The sequence below is a fragment of the Schistocerca americana genome, chromosome 2, assembly GCF_021461395.2.
Source record: "Schistocerca americana isolate TAMUIC-IGC-003095 chromosome 2, iqSchAmer2.1, whole genome shotgun sequence".
NCBI lineage: Eukaryota > Metazoa > Arthropoda > Insecta > Orthoptera > Acrididae > Schistocerca > Schistocerca americana.
The window spans coordinates 876,686,912-876,706,413 of NC_060120.1; positions in this window are offsets into that span (position 1 = coordinate 876,686,912).

Here is a 19,502-nt window from a genome sequence, read left to right on the forward strand (position 1 = left end):
TAATCCTCCTTATACCGACAGACATACACTCCTGGAAATTGAAATAAGAACACCGTGAATTCATTGTCCCAGGAAGGGGAAACTTTATTGACACATTCCTGGGGTCAGATACATCACATGATCACACTGACAGAACCACAGGCACATAGACACAGGCAACAGAGCATGCACAATGTCGGCACTAGTACAGTGTATATCCACCTTTCGCAGCAATGCAGGCTGCTATTCTCCCATGGAGACGATCGTAGAGATGCTGGATGTAGTCCTGTGGAACGGCTTGCCATGCCATTTCCACCTGGCGCCTCAGTTGGACCAGCGTTCGCGCTGGACGTGCAGACCGCGTGAGACGACGCTTCATCCAGTCCCAAACATGTTCAATGAGGGACAGATCCGGAGATATTGCTGGCCAGGGTAGTTGACTTACACCTTCTAGAGCACGTTGGGTGGCACGGGATACATGCGGACGTGCATTGTCCTGTTGGAACAGCAAGTTCCCTTGCCGGTCTAGGAATGGTAGAACGATGGGTTCGATGACGGTTTTAATGGACCGTGCACTATTCAGTGTCCCCTCGACGATCACCAGTGGTGTACGGCCAGTGTAGGAGATCGCTCCCCACACCATGATGCCGGGTGTTGGCCCTGTGTGCCTCGGTCGTATGCAGTCCTGATTGTGGCGCTCACCTGCACGGCGCCAAACACGCATACGACCATCATTGGCACCAAGGCAGAAACGACTCTCATCGCTGAAGACGACACGTCTCCATTCGTCCCTCCATTCACGCCTGTCGCGACACCACTGGAGGCGGGCTGCACGATGTTGGGGGTGAGCGGAAGACGGCCTAACGGTGTGCGGGACCGTAGCCCAGCTTCATGGAGAAGGTTGCGAATGGTCCTCGCCGATACCCCAGGAGCAACAGTGTCCCCTACGGCACTGCGTAGGATCCTACGGTCTTGGCGTGCATCCGTGCGTCGCTGCGGTCCGGTCCCAGGTCGACGGGCACGTGCACCTTCCGCCGACCACTGGCGACAACATCGATGTACTGTGGAGACCTCACGCCCCACGTGTTGAGCAATTCGGCGGTACGTCCACCCGGCCTCCCGCATGCCCACTATACGCCCTCGCTCAAAGTCCGTCAACAGCACATACGGTTCACGTCCACGCTGTCGCGGCATGCTACCAGTGTTAAAGACTGCGATGGAGCTCCGTATGCCACGGCAAACTGGCTGACACTGACGGCGGCGGTGCACAAATGCTGCGCAGCTAGCGCCATTCGACGGCCAACACCGCGGTTCCTGGTGTGTCCGCTGTGCCGTGCGTGTGATCATTGCTTGTACAGCCCTCTCGCTGTGTCCGGAGCAAGTATGGTGGGTCTGACACACCGGTGTCAATGTGTTCCTTTTTCCATTTCCAGGAGTGTATAAGGATTACAGATGTCCTCATTAGATGTAGCTAATTTGCACACATCTGTCCCAGTGGAAGAAACGATAGACATAACAGAACACAACTTACGTGAGCATCGTGAAAACTCCGATGTGGAAATTGATGTATTTATATGGGTTATTAAAGTTTGTTTTATCGTTCAACTACACTCCTGGAAATGGAAAAAAGAACACCGTGAATTCATTGTCCCAGGAAGGGGAAACTTTATTGACACATTCCTGGGGTCAGATACGTCACATGATCACACTGACAGAACCACAGGCACATAGACACAGGCAACAGAGCATGCGCAATGTCGGCACTAGTACAGTGTATATCCACCTTTCGCAGCAATGCAGGCTGCTATTCTCCCATGGAGACGATCGTAGAGATGCTGGATGTAGTCCTGTGGAACGGCTTGCCATGCCATTTCCACCTGGCGCCTCAGTTGGACCAGCGTTCGTGCTGGACGTGCAGACCGCGTGAGACGACGCTTCATCCAGTCCCAAACATGCTCAATGGGGGACAGATCCGGAGATCTTGCTGGCCAAGGTAGTTGACTTACACCTTCTAGAGCACGTTGGGTGGCACGGGATACATGCGGACGTGCATTGTCCTGTTGGAACAGCAAGTTCCCTTGCCGGTCTAGGAATGGTAGAACGATGGGTTCGATGACGGTTTGGATGTACCGTGCACTATTCAGTGTCCCCTCGACGATCACCAGTGGTGTACGGCCAGTGTAGGAGATCGCTCCCCACACCATGATGCCGGGTGTTGGTCCTGTGTCCCTCGGTCGTATGCAGTCCTGATTGTGGCGCTCACCTGCACGGCGCCAAACACGCATACGACCATCATTGGCACCAAGGCAGAAGCGACTCTCATCGCTGAAGACGACACGTCTCCATTCGTCCCTCCATTCACGCCTGTCGCGACACCACTGGAGGCGGGCTGCACGATGTTGGGGGTGAGCGGAAGACGGCCTAACGGTGTGCGGGACCGTAGCCCAGCTTCATGGAGACGGTTGCGAATGGTCCTCGCCGATACCCCAGGAGCAACAGTGTCCCTAATTTGCTGGGAAGTGGCGGTGCGGTCCCCTACGGCACTGCGTAGGATCCTACGGTCTTGGCGTGCATCCGTGCGTCCCTGCGGTCCGGTCCCAGGTCGACGGGCACGTGCACCTTCCGCCGACCACTGGCGACAACATCGATGTACTGTGGAGACCTCACGCCTCACGTGTTGAGCAATTCGGCGGTACGTCCACCCGGCCTCCCGCATGCCCACTATACGCCCTCGCTCAAAGTCCGTCAGCTGCACATGCGGTTCACGTCCACGCTGTCGCGGCATGCTACCAGTGTTAAAGACTGCGATGGAGCTCCGTATGCCACGGCAAACTGGCTGACACTGACGGCGGCGGTGCACAAATGCTGCACAGCTAGCGCCATTCGACGGCCAACACCGCGGTTCCTGGTGTGTCCGCTGTGCCGTGCGTGTGATCATTGCTTGTACAGCCCTCTCGCAGTGTCCGGAGCAAGTATGGTGGGTCTGACACACCGGTGTCAATGTGTTCTTTTTTCCATTTCCAGGAGTGTATTTGAAGCTTAATGGTAACTGTTATGTACGGAATAAAGGTTTAGTAATGGGATGCGCATTGACAGGGATAATGGCAGACATCCCTTTGAATATCTGCGAAGCAGACCTAGTATCGCTGGTGCTGACCATTAGACTTTAAGTAAGTATCATCGTTTGGAGGTGGTGGCAGCGGCTTTTCGTGTGCAGCTGTACCTCGGGAAAGGTGGATGCACCGGCTTATGATGTTTTATGTTTAATGGTTTGAGTTCACAATCTAAGTGTGTAGCTTATTTTTAAGTTATGACGACACCTAGTGGCACAAAAAATTTTTTAATGTAGGATATAACACACGACATCTGTAATCCTTATATATGTCTGTCGATGTAAGTAGGACTGTTTTATACGATTTCCTTGTTTTTAGCACTTTAAAATGGGAAAATATCGTCGCGAAACATATTGCGACAATTATCACACGATTGACAACTGGGCTGAATATTCTCAATATTGCTTGAGTAGCTGTTGTATAATGCTTCACGTCAGTTATCATCTGAAATTTATTGCTGAACTCACTGATTCTCCTCCTTAATTCACAATTTCAAGCTCATAGTCTCCTTTAACCCTTTATACTACTCTTTCCTCTACAACAACCATCCAATCTCCCATGCCTGTTATATTTTCATTTCCCTTTACGTACTGGACTACCCGTTCAGTCTCCCCATACACATTCTCCACTTCTTCACATTCTGCTAGCGACGTTGGCACGTAAACATGAACAAAACTGAGGATACCTATCATTGAACTGTTCACATTAACCCACTCTCTGCCCTACCTTCCTATTCATAACGAATACTACTCCAATTACACCCTTTTCTGCAGCTGTTGATATTACACTATACCCGTCCCCTCAGGTTTCCTTATCTTCCATTTCACTACGGTGACCCCCATCCCCCTTTATTTAGAGCAGGCCTTAGCATTTCCCTTTTCAGACTTTCTAGCACCCGTACCACGTTCCAGCTACTGACATTCCGCTCCCCGACTCGTAGAACGTTAAATTTTCGTTGTTTATTCTCTCTTTCTCTGTTAGTCACCGCCCACTTGGCAGTCCCCATAAGGAGATCCGAATGGAGGACTGGAGGACTGGAAACTTGTGCATTGCAACAAGCACCAAGACACTTTTCAGTGACAAGTCACATGGCCTGTGGATGCAGACGGCAATGGATGCAGAAGACAATGGAAACAACTGCTTTAAAGACATATAATACATTTACACCAGGCATGTGGCTTGTAATTGAAAAAGTGTAATGATGACCTCTCCATTGCCAAAAGTTCCGGACTAGTCCCCTATTTGCCTCTCCAGGAAGGGACTTGTATGGTGGAGGTGATCATGAGAAAAGACTGACTAAATAATCCACTGAAGGATAACGTACTACGTGTCGTGGCTCTGAATGTCAGAAGTCAGAACGTGGTAGGAACGATGGAAAATTGGGAATGGGAAATGCAAAGTTTCAATGTAGATGTAGTAGGGGTCAGTGAAGTGAAATGGAAAGAAGATAAGAAATGAAGGTCAGATGAGTATAGGGTATAACGGAAGTAGGATTCGTTATGGGTAGGAAAAAAGGTAGGTAGTATAGAGGGCTACATCAATCCAGTCTCTGGAGTGAAGGCCACAACAACAGCTAGGTAGGGCAGAGAGCGAGTTACAGTGGAAAGTTCAGAATCGACAGCAAATCAGTACAGACAACGATAGTTCATGTATAAATGTCGACGTAGCAAGCCGAAGAAGAGGTAGGGAAAGTGTAGGAGGATACTGAATGAAAAATTCAGTACGTAAATGTATGACGATTATCGCATGGCATTGATGGTCAGGAGTCCCCACCGGATGAAGTTCCGCCACTGAGTTGCAAATATTTCCAGTTGACACCCCACGGGGCGACTTTCGTATAGATGTTGATGAAATAGTGATTAGGACAAGACAACACTCAATCCCCAAGCGGAGAACAAAGCGGACCTGGGCACGCTGGGTGGCAGCAAACGAGGGGACATGTAAATTAAGACGAATATCTAATAGTCATGGGGGATTAGAAGGCAGCTGAAGAGGAAGGAATATAGGAAAGAAGAATGTGGGCTTAGTAGTAGGAATGGGTGACGAGAAAGACTAATTGAGTCCTGCAATAAATCTCAGCTAGTAATGGCGAATACACCACTCAAGAAACACAAGAGGACGGGGTATACTTGGAAAAGCACCATGGTTGGCTACTGGATTGTAAGGAAGATATTTACTCAGATCACAACTTGGTACTGATGAAGAGTAGGCAACGTAGAGCCAACCGGGAGGCAGTTGTGACGTTGCTGTCGATAATGGAAGCAAGGCTAAAGAAAAATCTAGTCACGTTCATAGGATTTGTTGACCTAGAAAAAGCATTCGACAATGTAAAATGATGCAAGCAGTTCGAAAGTCCGAGAATAACATGGGTAAGCTATATGGAGAGACAGGTTTATGCAGTATGTACAAGTGCCAAGAGGGAACAATAAGATGGTTCAAATGGCTCTGAGCACTATGGGACTTAACATCTATGGTCATCGGTCCCCTAGAACTTAGAACTACTTAAACCTAACTAACCTGACATCACACAATACCCAGCCATCATGAAGCAGAGAAAATCCCTGACCCCGCCGGGAATCGAACAATAAGAGTGAAAGAACAAGAGCGAAGTGTTTGGATTAAAAAGGATGCAAGACAGGGATGTAATCTTTCCCCCAATTGTTCAATCCACACATCAAAGAAGCAATTTGGGAATGAAAGAAAATGCAACAATGGAATTAATATTCAAGTTGAAAGGATATAAATGATCAGATTCGCTGATGACATCCTCAGTGCAACTGAAGAAGTGTTACAGGAAGTGTTGAATGGAATGAACAATTTAATTACTACAGAATATGGATTGAGATTAAATCTAAGAAAGACGAAAGTAATGAAAGGTAGCTGAAATGAGAACAGTGACAAACTTAACATCAAGGTTGGTGACCACGCATTAGATGAAGTTATGGAATTCTGCTACCTAGGCAATAAAATTCCCTATAAGGGACGGAGCAAGAAGGACTAAAAAAGCATACTATCACTGGCAAAAAGGGCGTTCCTGGCCAAGAGAGGTCTACTGGTATCAAACATAGCCTTTAATTTGACGAAAAAATTTCTGAGAACGTACATTGGGGCCCAGCATTCTATGGTGGACAGTGGAAAACAGCAAAAGAATAGAATCGAAGGATTTGGGGTGGGGCGCTATAGCAAAATGTTGAAAATTAATTGGACTGATAGTATAAGGAAAGAGAAGGTTCTGCACAGAAGCGGTGAGGAATATGTGGAAAGCACGGACAAGAAGAAGGGATAGGATGGTAGGATATCTGTTAAGACATGATGGAATAACTTCCATGGTACTAGAGGGAGCTACAGAAATTAAAAAAACTGTGTAGGAAAACAGGGACCGGGCTTCATCCAGCAAAGAATTGAGGCCATGGGTTGCAAGTGGCACCCTGATGCAAAGAGGTTGGCACAAGAGGGGTATCAGTATCGAGCCGCATCGAACCACTCAGAAGACTGACGACCCAATGACTTCTTCAAGCTACGGCCGCAGGTTTGAATCCTGCCTCGGGCATGGATGTGTGTAATGTCCTTAGGTTGGTTAGGTTTAAGTTGTTCTAAGTTCTATGGGACTGATGACCTCAGATGTTAAGTCCCATAGTGCTCAGAGCAATCTGAACCAGTTTTGACGTCTTCAAGAGTACTGGCTGACTTTAGTAGAATAAAAGGAAGAGATACCGCACAGTAAAATTAGTTTTCATGAGGGCAACAGGGGCTAATCCCAGTCATTGCGTCTCCGTATGTAAATCAAATCAGGTCAACTAGCATGATTGGCTTTCATGTAACTATGGTCACATCGAAGATGAGAACAACAGTACCTCTTTTGAAAGAGCACCATACATTTTTTATCGTGTTATGCCCGTTCTCTGCTTAAAGTCTGTTCAGAAACGTACCACAATGTTCCGTTCACGTAAACATAAAAGTGGCTGTGACTCTCCTGTACCAGATCACAGTGCACGTTCCCGTGTTAACGTAAATCGCTCACTTGCTTGAGCAGACAGTAAACAAATGGAAACACGAAGAAACTGCACAGCGGTCTTTCACTCAACGTGAGCAACGTTTAGTGAAACGTTTGTGTAGAGTGAATGTACACCAATGAAGAGAAAGTGGAAATGCTGTACACCCGTATATCATCTGAGTTTCTGCATTACTGCACTAGATGTTCCCATATTGTAAATAACGAACATTATTGCATTTATTGTTCTGAAAACACATGTAGTCCACAGAATTTATACCTACCTCCGTTGGTGTACCTTGCACTCACACAAACCGTCAACTGAATAGTGAAACCCATCCAGATTCAGCAACTGAACAGCCCATGGGGCTCCCCCAGCTACACGACGCTTACTGTAAACAATCGCAACAGTTAATTACTTAGGAGTATGCATCGAGAGAGAATAATACTGAAATTTGAAACGAAACAAGTTGTAAGAGCCGGAGATGGTAGAACGTGGTTATCTGGAAATGTAGCTTACGAAAACGTCAGTTGACAGTTTTGTATCCTTATTATTTAGTATCAACCGGTGTAACATTGAAGTTCGAAAGAAGACAAGAGTGATTTTTTACGGATTCGTACTTGAATGTTTGTTGTTAAAATTTCTGGGGGGCGGGGTGGGGGGGGGGCGTTATGCAGCTGTATTTTAGTTTTGCCACCTACTTTTCATGAAATTACTGTGGTGGTGAAGTCAGACAATTCCTAAATATGGAGGCGTACCTTCAGTTAACTCTTCCTTTGCTTTCCTTGTTCAGTTCGAGAATGCTACACGAACTATACTAAGCGACCCACAACAATATGGTTTTGAGAATACAGATGTTTGAGAAAAAAATGGTGCCACAGTTTCCAGGAAAACAAACTACAAATTGTTTCCCATCTTAGTGTAAAATGTTTAACAAGCCAAAGGAAATCTGAGTTCACGGTAAGGGAACTGCCTCGTCAATGGAGTCAGTTGTAATGCGAACTAGTAAGCGAAACGAATTTCTGTGTTGAATAAAAAATACGTTACCCGATTTCAGTTTTAAACGTGTCGTAGCTTCCTTTCCTTGGATTCCAAAAGTCGCCTGCAATTTATTCGTGAAAGAAAAAATTATTTACGTAACATCAGAGTGGAGAATAACACTTCTTTTAAACAGATGTAATACACTACATGTTCGATTCCCTGCTAAGGTGTAACAACACTTGTAAAACTACACGCAACGGTAATTTTGTTCTCACCTTGAACAGCGTCATTGTTTATATAACCAGTGCTGGAATGGCCCGCGTTGACCATTGTCAGTACCTTCCCTTTCCTTCCTTTCGTTTTCCGAGATACAGGTTTCGGACAGACCACCAATTTCGTGGTCAGAAAATGTCAGGGTTAAAGCTGAAGGAGACGTGACCACAGGAAAGTGAATGGCCAATACTGCTGGCACGATTCGCTGAGAAAGTGTATCGTAAATGTATGACCATTCTGCGATAGGGGGGAGGGGGAGGAGTTGGGGGGGGGGGGGGGTTCTAAATTGGTGTCAATGAACTGCAGTGCTCGTGGCAAAATCTTTTCATTCACTTGCCAATTACAAATAACGGTACACGTAGACCGAATGTATAAGGCTGCAGAGATGGCTGCTATGTTAACAAACGAAGACTAAAAATTAAAATTTACACTTAAAACCATGAATTTGTAGAGTCTGAGGAGTCTAAAAGAATATATCATATTGTACGTAACAGTAGTATTTAGCTGCGATGTTACGAAACTAAATTTCTAACCGTCAAGAAACATTTTTCAATTGGCTCTATTTCGCTACTCGCTTTACAAATGGTTCAAATGGCTCTGAGCACTATGGGACTTAACTACTGAGGTCATCAGTCCCCTAGAACTTAGAACTACTTAAACCTAACTAACCTAAGGACATGACACACATCCCTGCCCGAGGCAGGATTCGAACCTGCGACCGTTGCACTCGCTTTACAGCTTGATATGATTTGTAGATTAATTATTTATAACAGAATATGACGTAAACAAATAAAGTACAATCTTAATTTTTGGTACAGTGAGAGGCATCATGGTGTAAAATAATGAACTTACGTTTGAGGTGCAATTGCAGAATACATGGCGTGGTCATCTACATCTACTTATACATCTACATCATTACTGCGCAAACCACCTTGAGGTGCTTGGCAGAGCGTACGTCCCACTGTGCCACTTACTAGAATTTTTTGTGGTGAAGTCTTATGGGACCAAACTGCTGAAGTCATCGGTCCCTAAGCTCACGCACTACTTAATCAAACTTTAAGTTACGATAAGGTCGCCACACACACACACACACACCCATGCCCGATGGAGGACTCGAACCTCCGACGACGGAAGCCGCGCGGACCGTAACAAGACGCCCCAGACCGCTCGGCTACCCCGCGCGGCTAATTACTAGGATTTCTTCCTGTTCCATTCACGTATGGAGTGCGGGAAGAATGATGTTTGAATACTTCTGTGCTTGCAGTAACTACTCTAAGCTTATCCTCACGGCCCCTATGTGAGCGATACGTAAGGGGTTGTAGCATATTGCGAGAGGAATCATTTAAATCCGGTTCTTGAAACTTCGTTAACACTCTTTCTCGAGATAGTTTCCGTCTACCTTGAAGAGATTTCCAGTTCTGTTCCTTCAGTATCGCTGTGACACTCTGCCAGGGATTAAACAAACCTGCGACCATTCGTGCTGCCCTTCTGTGTATACAATCAGTATCCCCTGTTAGTCCTATCTCGTACAGGTCCCACACAGTTAAGCAATACTCTGGAACCTGTCGTACGAGTGATTTGCAAAGTACAATCCAGAAGACGTTTTCGGATATTGACTTTTGTTGCTGACACATACGAATACACAATATTCTGTAAGACCTCAAATCTTACGATTCAGAGGCCACGAGAAACTGTCTCCCCCTGAAAATGCTTAGATTAATATGCTTTCATTTTCCAAAAATCGAACCCAAAAGTTATGATTCAAGATCAGTTTCGGATCAGGCTGAAAGAATATGCGGAATGGAGCCCGATTAGTATTCCGAAATTCGTCGTAATCAGTGAAACACAGGTTCTGACTCTTCCTATAAGTTGTTCTTGAGCACTCTATACGATCTGTTGCTCCGCGAAGTCTCGCATATTTTTGTGAATGTTGTTTCATGGGAGAGGTACTTAAAATTTTCAGTTATAACCTCGAAAATACGAAGATACGTGTTTAATACTTTGCTGGAGTACAGACACATTTCTGCAGTCATCGTACACACTGATACTACCACACCACACTACCTTAGCACGTTGTTAGTGAAACGAAAATAAATTTTCGCAGCACATTTATAAAGTGAAATATCGGCCGGTAATTAATTTCTTAAATTAGAACGGGAACAATGTTGTAACACTACATCCTAACATGGCGGAAGTGTATGGCAACAACTAACCATCATACGACACTCTTTTTAGCTGATGCAGAATGGTCAAACTAGTCTGAAAGACAAATAAGGCTGTGACAGGCGATGTATTTGCGGAGGTCAGAAAATCGAAAGAGGAGTGGAAGCTCTGGTGTTCGAATACATTCGCGCCATAATCGAGACGATAGTGGAAATCAGGCATGGATAAGTTTTCAACATCTAGCGCTACACAGTTATATTTGTTGTGGGCGAACAGACTCGTAGAACTTTTTAAGACCTCTTATTCACCACTGACTATATATTTGGCATAGGTAAACATCCAGATATAGGGATAAACAAAAGTTTTCTGACACAATTAGCACAAAAATATCCTCCAGAATGAAACAAAAGAAAGGATGGTTCTTCAGTAAGTGAAACAAAATGGATGCTAGTCCTTCGGTAAATGAAACAAAATAAACGATGGTTCATAAATAACAGAGCCTCTTAGACTTTCAGAATCACAAAGTAAGTAAATAATAAGCAAAAGCTAGGTACTTCACTTTGATTCTGTGTCCCGTGGTCCCAATGTTCATAGTCTAGATTTCCGATTTCTTTTCCCCATTCTCTGATGACTTTGCCCAGAAGCATGGAGATGCTATCTCTCTGTAGAACTCTTGTATGTAATTCAAAAAGGTGAGATATTTCAACAAGAAACATCACTTGAGACATTGTACCCGAAAGAATCTTGCAACTAGCTCTCCTAAAATGTGCAAAATGTCCAAAAGTGTCTGTCTCAAGAGAGTTCTAGGAAGCCTTGTTGTTATTATTATTATTATTATTATCATCATCATATACTTACTTACTTACTTACTGGTCGTACCAGACTCAAGAGTCCATTACCTCAGCAACGTATTTTCGCCATCTGTCCCTGTCTTGGGCTATTTCTTTCCATTCACCTTCAATACCTAGGCTCCTCAAATCAGCCTTCACATTGTCCTCCCATCTACACCTCGGTCTCCCCACAGGACGTTTTCCCTCTAGGTGTCCTGCCAGTACTCTGTGCGCTGCCCTGCCCTCATCCATTCGAGCTACGTAACCCGCCCATCGCAGCCTACGTGATTTAATAATACTGATTATCTCAGGGCTTGAATAGAGTTCGTGAACATCTTCGTTATGCAGTTTTCGCCACTCTCCGCTAATGTCATCCCTTTATGCTCCGAAAATTTTCCTCTAAATTTTGTTTTCAAATACTCGAAACGGCTTTTTATTTTGCACAGTGAGAGACCAAGTCTCACACCCATACAGCATAATTGGTAGAATAATAGTTTTGTATATTCTAATCTTTAAATTCCTAGACAATATCCGTGATGAAAGTAATTTATTCAGTGAGAAGTAGCACGCATTTCCCGCCCGTAATCTCTTCTTCAGTTGAGATTGAATCTCATTTCTCGAAGTGATGTCCACGCCTAGATACTTAAATGTGTTCACTTTTTCAAACTGAATGTCTCCAACTCTTAACATTTCCTGATCTTTTGCTGTTGGCATTCTAGTAGTAACCAGGTATTTAGTTTTGTCTTCACTTATCCTTAGACCTACATCTTCACTAGCCTTGATTAACGCTTTCGCATTTGTTGTTACAGATGCTATCCTATTGCTAATGATGTTTAGATCATCTGCATACCCTAACATCTTAATATTTCCATTTAACTCCAAACCGTCTGAATTATCTGCTGCCATTCGTACAATATATTCTAGAACTGTTGTGTACATAGTTCCGCGTGGTCAGTGTGTACACAATGTTCCCACTAGAGCGCGCCCCACTAAGCACAACAGCGCTGGCGCAGCGCTCGTCCGTCTCCACACTACGAGATGGCGCTGCCTTAGAGACGGACCAAATTCTGCTTCCGCCGATCCGCGTATTAATATGTAACGCAGCCAAGGAGACTGCTGCTAAAGTAGAACCTTTTCTCCTCGCGTATCACACTCACGCAGTGATACCTGAACACGCGAGGTATTATAACGAGTGTACAGACCTCCAATTAGTCAGTCTGCATTGGTCTGCATTAGTCTTCATTTGTCTGTACCAGTCTATAGTCAAGTTTCAGTCTGCGCCTAATAAGATTATCATATTCTTGTACATAGCCATGAAGAGAAATGTATAGACACTTTGTCAAGTATCAGAGATATGTGAGAATAAGATTAATGTACCAAGACCAAAGGAACTTCAGATTGGCAATTGTAAATAGCATCCAGAATCAAGTTAAGTAATTTTTACACTTGTTATTATTTTAATAAATGTGTGTGAAAATTAATCAAGTTCTGTTTGAAGTTGGTCACCGTCAATCTGCTACTCTAAGCATGGAAGTGGCATTTCTATCGTCTGACCTAACGGCAGTAGATAAACACGCCACGAAAGACCACGAGACATATTGCTGACACTCGCTCACTTCGTTAGAGCGACAACTCAAATAATCCGATGGTGTGTGTACCGAAGGTCTTACAGTATGCACACCACAAGGACTAAATTAAAAAGTAGCGGAGACAGGGCACTTCCCTGCTTAAGTCCGTTCTTCATTAAAAATTCTTCTGACTCCAATTTCCCCACGCGTACTCTACCTTTTGTGTTTTTCAAACTGGGAGTATTGCAATCGAAGAAGCGAGTTTGAGTTATTATCATATAGCATTAATAAAACATATCCTGTGTGAGAATGATGCCTTGGTTCTTGTGCTCTGTGATTCATTTATGTTACGGATTGAAGTGTACAATAAATTACTACACGCTAATGATTACATGAACATCATAACAATAATGTACGTCGGTGTTGTCGACCTGTAGGAGCGACATTGCAGTCCTGAAGGGCGTTCAGGCGTATTACGTTGCGCTGTGTCCACGGCTAGCAGAAAGCACCGTTGGGTCAGTAGGGTGTCGGCGTTGAGGTCAGGCTAGTGGCAGGTCGTCCCACGGTCGCGCAACAGCCGCCGGAACGCGCTGACGCTGGGCCGGACGAGGCGCAAGTGGATAACGGCCGGCGACAATTTGCGGTCGCAGTGGCCGCGGCTGCTCGCCTGCCGGCCACACACACACACACACACACACACACACACAGTGTCGCCTTGGCGGGCGCAGGTAACAGGCGGCGGCGACCCGGCCCGGCGCTTCCGCTCGCTAACACCGTCTTGCGGAAGGTCAGCTCTCCGCGAGGCACTTCCCACGGGCCCAAGGTGAGAGCGAGCACTTTGCGGAGTGGCCTGCAGCGAGCTCGGCGCCCTCGTCTGCGAGGCGGCTAATGACCTACGCAGCATGGTGCCGTGGGAACGCTAATAGCACCACACAGCTCGGAAGTGAGCGTTTAGGAAAAAACAAACAGGTAACCGAGAAGTAGCGGAGCACGTATTGCTCACGCTATAATCTTCCAGACAATATTCACACAGACCACTCGTTGTCATCAAACCATGGATACGGACCGATTTTTGTATGTGATATCTCAGATACTTACGGATAAATCATTGTTCTTCATTTTCCAAACTGCTGTCAAGGATGTCAGCTGCCTTCCTGTCTTTAAAAAGACCTAATATACACAGATTAGTAGGAGATTGCTCATTGGAGGAATGAATGGGTGGCGTATAAACAATACATTTACGTCGAACAATTAATTCAGTGAAGATTGTTCTTGTTTTACCAGACTTTAATTGGCTAATTAAGGTGGTTAGGACGTGAAACGGGCCGACTTGGAGCAGGAGAGGCACCACAGGCCATTTTTATTTGCACTGTCTATGCTTTTACAGATAAATTTATAAGACTTTGTCAGCATGGCCGGGAAGGATTCAGCATGCACACTCATAACAGAGGAAGTTCAAAAACATAACAAAACAAATTTTTTTTACATGTGAAATTTCGTCATTTTTTTCACTTGGTATTGACTAAATTTGTTGCTGTAGGTACACTTTTCTTCATAATTAAGAGAGATTCTTCGATGAATGTTGCACAGCATACAAACCATACTTACAGGTGTATGAAACTCTAGAGTTTCCCAAATCTGTTAAAAACTGTGGTAAAAATTGAGATAATTAACTATAAAATTCGAGTTTTCTCTAAGCACGGAGTTTAAAACGTAACAGCCCATTCATTTTTCCATAGATTAAATAAATTCTAGAGTGTCATACACCTTAAGTATGGTTTGTAAGCTGTGCAAAATTCATCGAAGAATCTCTCTTACTTATGAAGAAAAGTGTACCTATAGCAACAAATGCAGCCAACAGTAAATGAAAAAAATCATGAAATTTAACATTTATAAAATATTATTTTTTCATGTTTTTGAACTTCCACTGCTGTGAGTGTGAATCCTGAATCCTTCCTGGTCATGCTGACAAAGTTTTATGAATTTATTTGTAAAAGTATAGACAGTGCAAATTAAAATGTCCTGTGGTGCCTCTCCTTCTCGAAGTCGGCCCGTTTGACGTCCTACCCCCCTTAAACAAACTAATTCTAAATAGCCAAAACACTAAAACAAGCAGCTAATTTCTTTTTTTAAGAAAGATTAAAGAAACGTAGGCTACAGATACAGAGGGAGACGCCTTTTGGATGCAGTTTGTAAATTTTTCGCGAAAATATTAAATAATCGCTTGACAGCAATAGTAGTTGTAAGCCTGCCGGAAGAACAAAATGGGTGTAGGAGAGGATGTTGTCTGAACGATAATACTTTCAGCATCAAATGAATTTCAGAAAAATAACGTGGCACTGAAACACGTCTCCATTTTTATGCATTTAGAGTGAGATATCAACTTAAATAACGATAATGATGTACAGATAATTGAATTTCAGCACATATGTGGAACTGCAAATAAAATATTAAACAACAAGACAAGGAAGAACAAAACACCACTTTTACAAAACAAAGGCTGTGCCTTTCGTACTTTATGACTGTGAATCTCGGATTGAGAAAAAGGAAGACAAAAGCGGTATATAATAATGTGAAACAAGAGTATTAAGATCAGTCAAAGGCTTCTCAAAGTTCGTTCTCATAAGGAATTAAGATCTACGTGAAGGAGCAGGAAACATTTAACGTAATCGACGGAGTGAAGAACAAAGACAGAATGGAGGAAACATCTTAAATGTGTGGAAGAAGACAAAATTCCAGAAATTTTAAAATAGGTTCAAGCTCTCGGGGGAAAGACATTTTGGGAGACCGAGAGAAGGATGATTTAGCTATAATTATGAAGTCGTAACTGGTATATTGCCTAAACCTTGAAGTGACCTGCCCTTGGCCTCTGCAAGGCTACACTGGGGTAGTTCCTTCAGGTCACCTCCGCTTGAGTGGGTATCTTAAGCTAGAAGGTGGGAGACTATCTCAACAGACAAATTTGAACAACGACGCTATAAAGCCTCCAGCATTTCGTTGTTAACCACTTACACAGTCGCTCTCAGTCCATCTCTATCTACGCCACCACATCAACATGTGATTTTTTTTGGTGAGGATACAACCTTTATAAATAACTTATCCTTTCAACTAATGGTACGCTCTTTATAAAGAACTCCTTGGCAGCCTAAGGACATACCTGTAGAAAAGCAGTGCGTCCTTTCCAAGACGTCAATCGCCATCTCACAAGAGGTCTATGTGGATCTGAGAAGTGCTATGCGCAAATTCACTATCAACAACGACAGTTCCGTTATCTGCATCTGTAAAACTATTATCTGCATCCACAAGTCCATTATATGAATCCTCAAATACATTATCGGCGAATGAAATCTTATATATACGTCTTCCAGTACGCATCCATGGATATGAAGATAAACCTATTGTTTACACCAGATCTCTAACGCTAAGCATGTGCCTTGGTCTGTATTTTTGCCTGCTGAGATCGGACGCTATAATATACATCCCACGTGCTAAGAAGTAATGGCTGATCATGACAGCTTTTTGCTACCACATAGACTATCATATTCTTAATGCATTACGCAAGTTCCAACTTCGTATCCAAGTTGTCGTCGCTTACTGTAAAGTGTTAAATGACGTCCAGATAATTTATTTGTCAACTGTACGTTGATTCACCATGGAACTAAATCACGTTAATGTGCTACAATTTTCACTGTATTAATATTTGCTTCCTGCAGTCTTAAACGTTGACAGATTAATGATTTTATACTGGACATCATTTACGTCGTATGTGTTGCACAAATACAACTCAGACCACGAAGCGAAAATTCCAGTGCATGGTGTTTCCGGTATCAAAATGAAACATAAATTGTTAACATATAAAGCAAATGTTGATTCAGTGTCAATATGGTGTAAGTGTACTAAAGAACAAATGGAAAAGAACATGTCTCTATCTTTAACCTTTGTAAATGTCGGCAGCGCATCTGTCTTCTACAGGGCACTGTGCGCTTAAGTGTGGCATTCTATCCCAAATGGCTAAATAGCGAATCAAGTATTATAATTAACATCGATCACATTTAATATAACTAGACACAAATTTTAATACTGATACCGTCCTTTAACTTTTAACCACAAAGCAGACTTACGTGCTCATATTCACACTGAACAGGCTTTTATCATCAAAATCATTATTACTTTGAATATCCACATCTGTAATTACCTCTAGTTACGTAACTCGATGAACTAGAGAGACTGATATTAATATTTGGGTAGGTACTGTTATTAATATTTTTCTGTGTCCAGTCATTACCCATCAATCATGCCCCAAAACGGTGCTGATCAGTAAAGAGGTAACTCTTCCATAATAAAACGTCATTAACTCACTGCAAAACGTATATAATTCGTTTGGAAGGGTTGGAGGGGATTGAATGTTAAACAATTATCCACGAAAGAGTGTGATTTTAGTTCCATCACTTAACGCGCTCTGTGTTTAATAAATAGCATGTTTTCACTTCAGGTCGCTTGCTAGAGTTCCATCCTGTCACGAACCCATCCAGAACGTTCCAACAACAATAACGTGTCTTCTTTCACCATGTCGTAAAAACTTTAATCATGGTAGTAATAATAATAATAATAGTAATAATAATAATAATAAACTGTTCAAGAAAGCTAAGACGCGGATATCTTCCCGACTATGTTAGAAGAATGTCAGTTAGACCGTGTGCCTATTTCGCAAGAAAATACAACGGAAATTGAGGGTGAATGTGAAAGTAGTAAGGAATGTTGAACTTGATTCTGATCATTACCTTTCTGAAATTAAAGTCAAACTCCTACCTAACAAATAAAAAATAAGGTCACAAGTGAAAGTATGATACGGACTGACTTATTATAACCAAAGAATCAATTAAAAATTATCAAGACGAAATTAAAGTGGTTAAAGATGGCATCTGGCAACAAATATCCAAAGCAATTAATAATTATGCAGACAAAATATTTGGGTCACTAAAAGAAAGTAAAGTACAGTGGAATTAGATATGTAAAGAAGCCGTGGCAGAGAGGGCTGAAAAGTGGGAAAAATGGAAATGTTCGAAGGGAATTGAAGATTATGATAAAATGAAACAACAAACCAAGGAAACAGCCAGGTTAATCATAAATAGCAAACGAGGCTTTGAAAAGACGAAATGTTTGCGAATATACAAAAATTTTATAAAAAATGATACTTCTGACTTTCATCAAACTCCTACGAACAAATTAAAAGGGTACAAAATGCCAAATGTCTGTTTCATAAGTGAAAACAGCAAAATTAGATTAAGCAATACTGAAAATTGTGAAATTGTGAAATACTAGCAACATATCTTCATCAGCTTCTGAACTGTCCTGAAACAAGCCATAAATTGTAATTTTCAAATATTAGTGAAAATTTGGAAGAAGATTTACCGCCACCTATAGAAGAAATTGAAGACGTAATTAAAACCCTCTAAAACAACAAAGCTAGTGGAAAACATTCTATTACAGCTGAACTTTTGAAGTGGTCCTTGCCAAATATAGCCAGTGAGCTAAATTTACTGTTTGAAGAAATATGGAAGACAGAAAAAATCCCAGAGGAATGGGAAGTTGCCTTGATACATCCACTCTACAAAAAAGGTAATAAACAGGACTTAAAAAACTACAGAGGAATCTCTTTAGCGCCAGTAGTGTACAAAGTATTTCCCAAGACTATCTTAAGCAGAATAAAAACAATACTATACAGTAATTTAGGTGAATATCAAGGTGATTTTAGGTAGAGAAGGTCGTGCTCAGAACAAATATTTAATCTCAAGTCATTAAGTCATTAATTCGCTACAGATCACTTAACTGAAAGGATATTGTAGTTGCGTTCGTGAATTTCAAAAACGCTTTTGATTCTCTTGACAGAGAAACTATTGAAAAACTATTCGAGAATTTGAAGTAAATTCTGAACTGGCAAAATTAATCCGGGAAACACTTACAGATACAATCTGTAAAGTAAAATTCATGGGACAAATTTTACAGCCTTTCAAATTAAAAACAGTTGTACGACAAGGTGACGGCCTATCTCCAATTCTTTTTAATAGTGTGTTTGAAAAAAAAACTGTGAGAATTGGGAACGAAGAACGTAATGAACTGAACATATCGCCTATAGGGTTAGGAAGAGAAAGTAAAAAGTTCGAAATCAAGTGTTTTGCATTTGCATTTTGCTATGCTTTCCGAAGATGTGGTGTATGCTATAAGAAAAATAATCCTCCTGGAAGAAGCAGCCTGCAGAATTGGCTTAGGAAGTCCTGCAGAAAAACACAATTTGTAACAAACGTTAAGGATGCTCCATGATTTCAGAAAACAGATGTTGACCAAATATCGAGAGTAAAAAAAAGAAATGTGGGGGAGACAATCCAAGACAATGCCTTAGAAAAATGTTACAAAAAATGAGAAGAGCATACGGTATCACCTAAGACCACTTCAACCAAAAGTCCCTATCTAAAAATGCAAAAAAAAAAAAAAAAAAAAGAAAGCATCACAACACAGTAGCAAAGCCAGACTGCCTATATGCAAGCGAATGCCTGGTATTAAAGTTTGGTTTAGATAATTTACAAGTACTAGAAAGGTGAATTA